The 11,429-nt window shown below is 36.3% G+C and overlaps 1 pseudogene; it reads right to left on the reverse strand.

Annotated features, from left to right (window-relative positions):
* Positions 1-7,711: 7,711 nt before the first annotated feature.
* Positions 7,712-11,429, reverse strand: part of LOC107661314 (pyridoxal kinase-like) — a 7,673-nt pseudogene continuing 3,955 nt past the window's right edge.

The raw sequence follows: 11,429 nt of genomic DNA on the forward strand, positions 1-11,429 counted from the left end.
CTGCTGAAACTATGTTGCACTATAATGCATAAAAAGTGCATGTGAATCAAAATTCCCTGACACTAACTAGGTTAAATTCTGCACACAACAGAAAAACAAGGCATTTTTATTTCTAGGACTAGAGAGACAGAAAAGAAAGTATGAAAGAGATGGGGAGTGGAAGCCATCCAATGTGTCCTCAGCTATTTGATCTGGGAAATTTAGCATGTATTTTCTTTGGTAGAAATGCTAACGTCCATATTTTACAAAAAAAATAGCATATTCTGAGTAAGCATGCCAAATTTAATCCGTTTTTGATCTAGTATCAGCTAGATCTTGACACTTTTTCAGTTTTTCTTCAGCTTGTCTATACTGCTTGGTTCCCAATAATTTATATATTTCAATATTTATAATTGCTATGAAATATTCAACCAAAATGTATTTAAACATGCACTCAAACTTGAAAATTAATTTGTTTAATTAACAAGATGACTAAAGTGGATAAGAACATTTCATGTGTCAACTGTAAACAGATGATGCTATAGCTTTTCATGAACTAGTATTTTCTGTACACTCTGCTAAACGAGGCCTGTTTCATTAAGCCCGTGAACAAGCTCAGAGTTACAGAAATAGTTTGACAAAACTAAACAAATCCAACCCGGTTTAGACTTCTCACAATGCTCACTAGAAATATTTTCTGTCTAGTCTGGGTTCGATCATGAGCTTTTGAGAATATTATTGCAGGGTAATGCATGAAGGGTTTGTAGACTAACCCAGATCAACAGCTCTGTAGACTTCACTAGATCTCCATGTCATTTTTTTATTTATTTTTTTTGCTCTCCACACAGTGGTACTGCATACCGAGGGGTGAGAACCAGAAGGGCGTAAGTGACATTTTGGGATATATATATATATATATATATATCAAATGAAAGCTCTTGATGAGCTCTTTCTACTGCCAAAAGGACACAAGTGAATGCTTAATAATTTTCGAGTTATTCATTAGAAACCAAAAGACTTAACACTTAACATACTAAACCAGTTGGTGCCAAAAGGGCGTAACTGCACTTACGCCCCTTTGGCACTGAGAAATGTATTGTGGCTAAAGCCTGTGAATAGCACTTGAGTCAAAATGGCTGACACCACATGTCAGCCAGGTAGGTCAACCATGAGAAGAAACCAGTTTTTTACTGCTGAAGATGTAATATTAATCTTATTTTGTGACAAAGAGCTGGATGATGAGGGAGAAAATTAAATATTCAGAATTCATTGTCAGTGAATTGTAGCTAGCTAGCGGGTAGTAACCAACAACTTACATTCTGATGGTATGACCCTAATGAAAAATAAATATACTAAAATGTATTTGAAATACATTTATTTCACGGTAAATATACTACAGATACATTCACATATTTATGTACTTAATAAAAATACGCTGCAATTGTACTTTTAGTATAGTATACTAATCTGGTATACTTAAAGTCTGCTAAATAGGAACAATTTTCAATTTTGTGCTTAATGCACTTTAATTGTGCTGAAGTCCAAATAAAAATATACTGAAGTATATTTGATTGTGCTAAAGTGGAATTATTGCAAGTATGCTTCAGGTACACTTTAAATATCTTGCATTTAAAGACCATCATAAATAGTGACATTAAAACACATTTTAGGCTTAATGTTGAGAAATGTGCATAGTGCACAAGTTGTACTCCAAATAAAGTTTAATTATAATTTTTATATCGGTAAGTCTTGAGCAATATGTCAGTAGATATATTAATAGAGTTGAACTATACTTAGGCATAGTTAGGCATCATATAGGCACTCAGTTACTGCTTAGCCACAAGAGAGATAATGCAGAGAAGGGACAGGCAGACATATATAAAGGATATGACTGGGGAAAGGATACAAGAAATGCAGTGAGTAAAACGTTATACAGATGTCCACCTGGGATCACTGCTGTGAAAAAGAAAGACTTACTCACTCTGCACAAATGGCAGTATCCCACAGTCTTATGTGGACACCAAGCTTTACAAGTCAGCCAGTCAGAGTAGGCTACTATTTCATGTACAATTCACAATTCCATCTGAAACTTTCTTTGACACACATTCTTACTAGTTCAAATCTATTAAAGGGTTAGTTCACCCAAAAATGAAAATTAGCCCATAAATTACTCACCCTCAAGGCATCCTAGGTGTATATGACTTTCTTCTTTCAGATGAATCCAGTCAGAGTTATATTAAACATTGTCTTTGATCTTCCAAGCTGTTTAATCCCGTCAGCGGGTGTTGCAGTGCATCAGTCCAAAAGAAGTGAAATAAAGCGCCCATCCATAATAAAAAGTGCCTCACACGGCTCCGGGGTCCTCCTGTAGTCCTCCTGTAGCGAATCAATGCGTTTTTGTAAGAAAAACAACCATATTTAAAACGTAATAATCAATTTAATCTAGCTTGCGCTCACTGTTGTACACGGAAGACGCTTTGGGCGGATGACGTAAGACGTCGGCGTTGCGCATGCGCCGCTCAGAAGTGACGAACGCGGAAGCGCAGGGATAGATCAAAACAAAAGAACAGTCAAGAATTAGAAGTACAAAACAAGGATTTGTAAAGAAGAATGTCAGAGGATTTCGATATAAGCCAAGAGGAGACTGGTTTTCCTTTGCTATTAATCACATTCAATTAACTAATTTGATGTAAGGGCTTTTTTATGTGACATTTTATTTTATCACAACAGATTGTTATTTCTTGTAAACTCATTAATGTAATGTTTTGTTCATATTGTCAGCAGATGCGCCCATGTTTTTATACACGAAATTGAATAAAACATTGGTGCCAAAAAGGCGTAAGTGACTTTTTTTTTTGTCTTTTTTTTTTTTCCTGAATAAATGTTAAAATAGTGTTCAATAAGTATACTGTTATCCATGTGTGTACACATTTTTATAATAAAAGATTGAAATCAGTACACAAAATCAGATCAAACTATGGTCAATTTTTGTTTTGGCCCTCCTGTAAAGTTGGTGAAATGTCACTTATGTCCTTCTGGTTCTCACCCCTCGATATACAAGTATGTAATTTGCTGAAAAATGCAAAGCAATAATACCATTTTAATATATTGACTTAAAATGCCAACCACATAAAATTTATAAAAAAAACACTTTTTTGTGTGAAGTGTGCTGTAGGGTGGAGCATTAGATACAGGGGACTGACTTCATTGCAATGTCTCCAGTGTCTTATTGCGATCCCTTATCCACCCTGGAGCAGATGAACTGTGTAGCTTTAGTCACTATGGGGATGGACAGTGCTAAAAAACAATCTACCATGGACTGAAAGAATGCAAGGTCACTCCGTTAGTTTGCTCATTTTAACTAGCTAGCGACTTAAACATAATTTGTGATACAGGCCTCTTGTGTCAAGGTGATATTATTAGACTTGGTGCTATAAACATGTATTTACAGTGTTGTGAAGGACATATTAACATATTAGGACATAAAGACATATAATTTAGCAAATAACATGCGGAATGTACATTTTGTAATCGCTTCTACAGCCTAGACAAAAAAAGCCTTGAAATTTCTTGTGTGGAAAAAGTTAGTACACCCCTACATTTATCACTACATCAACTGCAGAAAAATAAAGAGGAACTTAAATAAACACCAGCAAGAGGCTCTCAGAAGAAAGGCTTTTGAAGTTTATGAATCTGTAAAGGAATTTTAAAGTTTTTCCATAAATTCCACTATACATAAGATAAACAGCAAACTTTTTCAGACCACGGGCAATCTTTCCAGGTCAGCCGTCTCATAAAATTTCCCAGGATTAAATGCTTCGTCTAGGAGAACTCCAGGGATAAAGGATCTACAGACAACTCTGGATAGGGACAGCAGAAGATCTACATGGAATCTTAAGGCTTTGCTGAAGTTTGTCATTCAACAGATATGTGAAGAATGGTTGTTTGTCCACAGTTCCAAACATGCTTGGAGCAACTCATAGCAACTGTTAATCATGATGGTTGGAGTGTTGTGGTTGTGAGGTGTCTTTCTGGTTCAGAGCCCAATAAACTTCCATCATGATGTCAAAAATTACACCAAGGACTGCTTGAGGACAACATGTGGCCTTCAACAACAGATGAAGCAGAACTAGAAAAGCAAATCCAAAAAGGATTGGCTCAGAAGACATTAATGGGCTCATATATGCAGGAAACCCATCTAATATCACAATTGAAATAATTCTGCATGAAGGAATGAGCTAAAAGACAAAAATAATTATACTGGCTACTAAATGTATGGGTGTACTTATTTTTCCACACAGAACTGTTGTGAACTATTCAGAACTGTGTGATAAGCTTTTTTTTTTTTTTTTACGTGGGGCCCCAGCAAAGGCAGCTGACTACTGCAAGCAAAAGCAGTACAATGTGCTTATTCACAAGGGAGCGACTGCTTATCAAGAGGCGTTGTAAGATAATACAGAAGCACAAGCAGAGAGAAACACTCCTTCATACCAGTGAAAGAATGTGTCCTCACATCAAGGTCATTTTTAAAGCAATACCAGCAACACTTGTGAAGTCAAAATGAACTATAAATGAACTAAAAAGAATAATACCGTTTTATTTGCCAACACATCTCGGCACGCTGGCCTTCATCAGGGCTAAAAGGCTGCATACAATACAAAAAAATAAACAAATACAAACAAAGACAAGATTCTGTTCTAATATCAAACTTCTCAACAACATTCTATGTAAAGCAAAGTTCTACTTTCTGAGGTGTGTTCCAGAAGGCAAGGTTAACTTGGAGTCACATATACCTTGAACTCTCGGTTGATAAACTGAAATCTTACTTACTCCAGGTATGCCGGATCCAAAACCATGACTGTGAGTAAGTTCAGTCAACCCAGAATATGTTCATGGTGAACAAACTAGACTTTAGGTGTGTCCCAATTCACGTACTTATGCACTATTCTACACTCTTAAAAATAAAGGTGCTTCACAATGCCATAGAAGAGCCTTTTTGTCTAAATGGTTCCATAAAGAACCTTTAAAATCTAAAGAATCTTTCTGTTTCACAAAAGGTTATTTGTGGTGAAAGAAGGTTCTTCAGATTATAAAAAGGTAAGAGAGATGGTTCTTTAAAGAACCTTTGACTGAATGGTTCTTTGTGGAACCAAAAATGGTTCTTCTATGGCATCGCTGTGAAGAACCTTTTAAGCACCTTTATTTTTAAGAGTGTATGCCATTTTAGTATAAATAGTGCAAGTAGTGCATTTACACTGAAAATTCTAAAAAGAAAAAGTGCACTTTGAATGTCCAAATGATGCACTTAATTACCTGAGGAAAAAGTGTGGAATGTTAGACACTTTATGCATTCAACTCTCGCAGCTTTAATTATGTATCAGAAGGGAGGGCCTATAAGACTCGGGTGATGAATGACAAAATAACATTACATAATTCATACACTATACAGTTAAGTACACAAGTACATAGTTCATAATTTGGGACACAACTATTCTCAACAGAGCACCAAATCCATGACTAGAAATGATCCTAAGAAGTGCGCCATAATTCTTTTTTTTTCTAATATTTTTAAATATTGTTTTATTTTCCATATTCAAAAGTTCATAGTGTCTTAAAAACATTCCAAAGAGCAGACGTTTCAGCCCATGCTTTCTTCATTGCTCATGAGGCAAAAAAAAGCAACAACACACTTATATAAACACAATTGCAAATTGTTGACAGCTGATCTTAATCAATGAGGGATAATTGTCATGCCAACAACTCAAAATGGTTATCGGGAGACAAGCGCTTCTCCAGTTTTTTGTCATTTTGAGTCTGGAAAACATTATTTTTCTGATTTCAAATTCCTGGGCATTGAGAGGGTTCTCTTGCATAGGAGAGTGGTAACAGTGCTAGAACATTGTTACAAAGAGAGACTTTTTGGATTTTTTTGTTGAAATCATTAACCCCGACTGGATTAAAGGGGTCACATGATGCTTTTTTAAAGATCATTATTTTGTGTATTTGGTGTAACAGAATATGTTGACATGCTTTAATGTTCAAAAAACACATTATTTTTCAAATACTGTACATTATTGTAGGTCCTCTATGCCCCGCCTCTCTCAAACGCTTCGTTTTCTACAAAGTCCCTCCTTCCGACAAGCGCAGTCTGCTCTGATTGGCCAGCTGACCCAGTGCATTGTGATTGGCCGAACACCGCAAGCACTCGTCAGAAATGTAGCGTCCCTTACCATAATCGCGAGCTTCATCTTTCAAAATAAATGTAAAGACAGTAAATAATGTCATTAGTTTTACCATCAGTTCAAGCCCAAAAGGGGAACAGACACAGTAATGATGCAGTACACAAGCCACGGTTAAGACAGCTGAATCTACTGTGATCTGACACTGCCTCTCTCTCTCTCTCTCTCTCTCTCACACACACTAAATACAACTTAACCACTGATTTCTAGTCGTGTCCATTTTTGGAAAGCCAAACAAAGTAGTTTCGCTTTCACAACAAAACACAGCGTCACACAAGGCGGCCTAGAGTCAGCGGAGGCCGGCGGGCTCGACGAAGGAGGCTTGCGGCAACCACATGTGACGACCCCGGGCTGGACTCCGCTTCGTCCACAACTCCTGTTTCTTTTCATGCACCTTGTTGATTTTGTAAACACATACAAAACTCATGAAGGTCATACAGTAGCAACTACACAAAGACATTGGGCCGTAGTCATGAAGCAAGAGCACAATGTAGTATAAATCATTCAAAAAAACATGGTTATAAAATGACATTAAACATGTAGCATTAATGTATCTTTGGATAAAGGCATTTACCAACTGAATAAATGTTAATGTAGAAGTGCACTGTATTTAAAGATATCTTATGACAAGTTGATAGGGTTTGACAGCTTTTTCCTTTTTTTTTTTTTTTGTGAGTGTGTTAATGTGTGAAAATATTAACTAGTGTGTTAAAAGTGTGACTTCCTTTGTTCCTTTCCGTTATCAAATATGTTTGACTTATGTTTGAAGTATTTTTTGAAGAGTAGTTATAGTCCCTTTCCTTTGTTCTGCCAATTTTATTCTACCTACTTTCAAGCCTAGTGTATTAGCAATGCTTTAATAAAACAAGTTTACACTTCAGCCTGTAACTGAAGGTTGTTTGGATTTGCTTTGTTGGTTTGTTGTTAGTAAACTGTCATTTAAACATTTAAATGAAAGCATTTTAGGTTATGCCTGGAGTTTTATTATTTTCTTTTTCTTTTTCTTTTTATAGCAGCATTATTTCAAAATCACCATCCTCAGTTGCGTTTCCCATATATAAAAATGTTCTGAAGTACCGCAGGAAAGAAAACGAATTCAATTCAAATAGTGGCAACAAACACCACAAAAAAATGTACACAGTAATTACACAAATTCCTAGAGAAAAATGTCTTCCGCTGCACCATAATCATTTAAAAACATTTCAAATTGAAATTCATGAATAAAAAAGATGACATCTTTGAAAAGATCTTAAAGATTTTAATATCTACTATAGCAGGCACATTCTAGTAGAGGCAATTGATTTTTATTATTTAATGGACATTTTTCTCAAACTTGGCCTGACTAGGCTTGTACAGTTGTTCTGATGAAATAAGACTCAAATAAACGGATCAAATAAACTGTTACAAATAAGAAGACATTGTTAGACAACACTGATATGTTAGACATTCTCTTAGTGTTAATAAATCATAATAAATACTTAATCCGGATAGACACATGCATAAATCATAATAAAATACTAATAATGGCTAGATAGTCACATGCACATTATGGCTGGAATGTGAACATAATAACATAAGGTACCATGTTAGTTTTTGGTTGCAGTACCTGCACTAATGCACTAACTATGGAGTACCAAGAGTCACAGTTTCAATTCTAAGAACATTAGTGTCCAACATCCAAAGTATTGTGATTGTAAACTCTTGCTGTTAAATGTAGGACATTCATATTGTCTAGTACAGAGTCTAAGATTAAAGCACTACAGACCAACAGCGTTCAAAACTATGGCAGGATCCTCAATGTCTGCTTTACTCTGGACCATCCGCAGCTTGAGCTGAGCAGGACTGGGCTTTCGATTCGGACCGGCCACCTCTGAGATGAGCCAAGGTAAGGGATGAGTTTCATTGTCATCATATAGTACAAAAGTAAGAATATGGCTGCCAAAAAGGGACACTAACAAATTATGTCACTCACATTGTAATAGAGACTTATATAGGGAATATTTGTTTAGCTACAGAAGGTCTTACCTTTTGCATAATTAATAGTCCTCTTAATGACATGGTGTATGACTGAAACGGTCTTTTCACAAGCCATCTGTCAAAAACAGATCAAGGGCTTTGGGTTATAATTCAGCATTTGTAGTTTTTATTTTGTACCTTTGTTAAGTTGCCCCAAACTATTTGTACACTTAAGCTATGTATTTTTATAGGTTGCTTAAATGACCAAATGTAGCCACTGCATATAACTTACACAAGCAAAAGCAAACTGATTTATTCTTACACTTTAGAATGCAACTATATGTTAGCATGATATGTTGTTGACCTTCAGATCATTTGGGTGGAGGTGCGTCCACGCCAGTAGCATTGCAGCAAAAAGGTCCCGTTCCCACAAACACAGCATCCACCCTGGGGATGTCCATTCGGATCTGCTGTACCATCTGCTCTCACTGGAAAACAACACCAGTATATCATGAAACTGGAAACTGGGATGAAACCCGAGACAGAAACCACTAGTCAGTTTGAATATCTCTTTAATTAACACATGCTAAGTGTGCTGATATTGAACAAGCACTAATTATATATTAGTATTCATATGTTTATGCATTGTAATTATGGTTCCTCATCCCCACATTTCAGCCCATCCCATTTTGCATTCCCTATTAAGTGCATTAGCGCCTGGCCACGGTTTTGCATTTTTGATTTATTTTTCTCATAGGGGTTTAAAAAAAAAAAGAAAAAAAGAAAAGTCTTCGTTAAAGACCATGCATTCATTTAAGCTATGAAACAAACCAACCGGCAATATGGTCATTCACAACATTACAATCTTTGATTTGAAGCAAAAAGTGTTTTTAAAAAAATCCAAACAAGTAAAAAAATTATCCAAATTTGGGAGGTTTTTATACCCTGTGTGAGCAAAGTCATTACGTTTTAGTCCAATACAATAACATTAACTAGCATTTTCATAAAAGAGAACATTCTCTTGGGGTCAAAATGACCAGAACACAACATGAGGGTTAATTGTTTATTGAAATATCATTATTTCAAAAATAAGTTGAAATAATGAAATAACCATTGATTAAACAACCTTGTAGCTCACAGTAGGTCTGTCTTTAACAGTTAATAAGTTATTGTTAAACATCATTTCCCCTATGGAGAAAATTTATGGGATTTTACTTCAGAAGCAGACTGTTGCGCTCTATTAGTCTAACTTTAGGCTGTTCATGGTTGCCAAACAACGTAGCAACTTGTAAAAAAGTATTGTAGTGTTATCACAGGTGTGGGTTTATTTTCCTCTTACAACAGTTTTAAAAACAGCTCAACCAATCAGAATTTAGAGCCTTGTCTATCCGTTGTATAAACACAGACAAGCTGCCTGGCATGACCTTTAAACAAGATATGCAAACGAGGCAAATGAATTCTGAAATATGATGGCAACTTACTCCACCCCAGGCAATTAGTGATGATGAAAAGTATGAAGTAAGCATGGCAAGAACTGTAGTTTCATTGCATTGGGCTCCAACTTGTGTGGAAATGAAATCAAATTCACCTATTTTCTGGCTCCCCAGGGCAACCAGATACTGATCCCCCAGAGGAGAGGGCAGGTCAGAGCTGGTGATAACCACTGTGTCCGGACCCATCGAATGCAGCAGGTTCATCGCCTGAAATAAACCCAGCAGTTTCAGTTTCTGTCCCAATTAGACTTGAGAAGCAGAACTGCTGCTGCTGCAAAAAAAAAAATGTAGCTGATAAAAACTTACTTCAACTGCATCTTTTTCTGAACTTATGTTTCACCAGTGAGGAGCCTGTGAGAAAGAAAATGAAATTATACATATTTACATGTGTTGGGTGTGTCATAATGGCGATGACTTATCGGTGAACCACAGGCATAAAACATGAAAGTTCAACCATCCACAAATGCCCCCATTGTGCCATTTTGCCTGTATTTATATAACAGCAGAGACAGACAGGAAAGCATGTGTGGGATCAGAAAACGACCTAGGCCCAGACACCATGAGCCATCAACAACTATATGTCCTAAGCATGTGCACAGATCTCTGACACACCCACAGATTTCATTCCTAAGTGACTCCATTTGCATTTGGCATGAACATCTGTTCTGGGTGAAGCCATCACAAATGATCACAGCAGACACACTCGACGCATACTAATATTGAATCATCGGACCACATGAGCTAGGAGCACATAGGGCCTTAGATTAAAGGACACAGACCAGCATAAAAGGACACTTACTTTGATTATGTCTGCGGCTGGAACTACTTTGTCCCTGTAGATAGGCAGCAGGTTCTCGGGAACATACTAAAAACAAAACCCAAAAGTGTTTAGTTCCTTAAACTATTTTAACCACATCTTAAGTGTTTCACAAAGTGTTTCTGATCAATAATGGGTTAAATTTTTGAATAGAAAAATAAGATGCAAATGATGACAGGAAATAATTTGATCATTTTAGATATGCTCACCATAGCTCCATTATCTCCCAGCACCGGATCACACACTTTGAAGGCAGAAAAACAGCAAAAATAAGCAAACTTAACATAAAATACTGTAACATATGTTGAAGTTTGGATCAGTGCTCGGAATTTCATCTGCACACCCCTCCCAAAAATAGCATTCCATTTATATCATGATTCATGTTTGACTCACACACAGGGGCGTAGCCATCATTTCAGAAGTGAGGGGGACAGAAATGTAAAGTAATATATATATATATATATATATATAAGCGCAAGACACTGACAAGGTACGCGATACAGTAAGAGACCAGACGCGATTTCAGCACGTCTCCACAGTAAACTGTAAAGTAATATATATATATATATATATATATATACAGTGGGGGAAATATTTATTTGATCCCCTGCTGATTTTGTAAGTTTGCCCACTTACAACGAAGTGAAGGGTCTGTAATTTTTATGGTAGGTTTATTTTAATGAATAGAGACAGAATATCAACCAATAAATTCAGAAAAAACACATTATATAAAGGTTAGAGATTGATTTGCATTTCAGTGAGTGAAATAAGATAAGAAATAATATTTGATCCTCTACTAACCAGCAAGAATTCTGGCTCCCACAGATTGGTTATGTGCCCATGTGGAACACAGATTAATCCTGTCACTTTAAGAAGTTACTCCTGATGTCAGCTCGTTAGGTGTATAAGACACCTGTCCACACAATCTGTATCTTCCATTCCACA

This window comes from Sinocyclocheilus anshuiensis, unplaced genomic scaffold (assembly GCF_001515605.1).
Source record: "Sinocyclocheilus anshuiensis isolate Anshui unplaced genomic scaffold, SAMN03320099.WGS_v1.1 scaffold507, whole genome shotgun sequence".
Classification (NCBI taxonomy): domain Eukaryota; kingdom Metazoa; phylum Chordata; class Actinopteri; order Cypriniformes; family Cyprinidae; genus Sinocyclocheilus; species Sinocyclocheilus anshuiensis.